This window comes from Chrysochloris asiatica, unplaced genomic scaffold (assembly GCF_000296735.1).
Source record: "Chrysochloris asiatica unplaced genomic scaffold, ChrAsi1.0 scaffold00467, whole genome shotgun sequence".
In the NCBI taxonomy this organism is placed as follows: domain Eukaryota; kingdom Metazoa; phylum Chordata; class Mammalia; order Afrosoricida; family Chrysochloridae; genus Chrysochloris; species Chrysochloris asiatica.
The window spans coordinates 584030-585006 of NW_006408985.1; the positions used below are offsets into that span (position 1 = coordinate 584030).

Here is a 977-nt window from a genome sequence, read left to right on the forward strand (position 1 = left end):
GAGGGTGTAAATCTTTACGGGAGTAGAAAGCCTCATCTTTCTCCCACGGAGCAGCTGGTAGTTTCGAACCACTGACCTTAAAATTTGCAGCCCGATTCGTAACCGCTACGCTACCAGATCTCCTTACTAATGAGTATGGTTTTAATATTCTTTTTCAGCTCCTTGCCTTCAAGGATGCCTGAGAAATTTCAAGATGCCACTGTTGGTCATTATGGCATACCTCAAGATTTAATTTTTTATCTGTTTCATTTTTAGTCTGCCTTTCAAGCTCCACAAGCCTCGTTCTTGCCTTTTTCTTTGTGATAAACAGGTCAGGGCTGGCTGCGGCCATTTCACGCTGCGTTTGGTTTTAAGTGGAACCTGTCCCTTTAAATTTTGAATAGATCTGTGTGCATGCATAGTAGAATGCTCTAGGAGTTTAAGGGGGTGTCCACTCACTGAGGCACTGCCTCTAGTAACCATTATGGAGGTGTGCAGACAGTGAGAGGCCAATGAATAGATACAAAAAACAAAAAACAAAGAATGTCAACACCTTTATCTCTGGGATTCAATCAGGTGTCAATATGTCACTGCTCTGATCCTTGCCCACTTGGTCTTGAAGAAGATAACAGCTACAGGCCCATGAGCTCAGCAGATTCAGAAGAATGAAATTTCTTGCTTCCACTACAAATACCACTGGCTATAAGCCTTAAAACTTTAAAAATATTCCTATCTATGTGGTTCAGAGATTTGGAACTGTTCCCAGAATCTGCTTCATCAAGTATTCTGTGTTATTGCTTATGGAGATCCTCACTGCACTTCTACTTTATCCACCATCAAGCTCTGCCTTCTCTTCCATCTTCTTTTGATAGTTTATGCATCATTCAGTAACTTGCCTAGAGAATCCTTCAATAACAAAAGTTGAAGCCTGAATTTTTTCTTCAGTTCTCCCAGCTTGAGAAAAGCTGAGTGTGTTCTTTCCTTTTGGTTTTCTGACT

At 41.0% G+C, this 977-nt stretch overlaps 1 pseudogene; it reads right to left on the reverse strand.

The window, feature by feature from the left end:
- LOC102817499 overlaps positions 1 to 977 on the reverse strand; it is a 5298-nt pseudogene that overhangs the window by 123 nt on the left and 4198 nt on the right.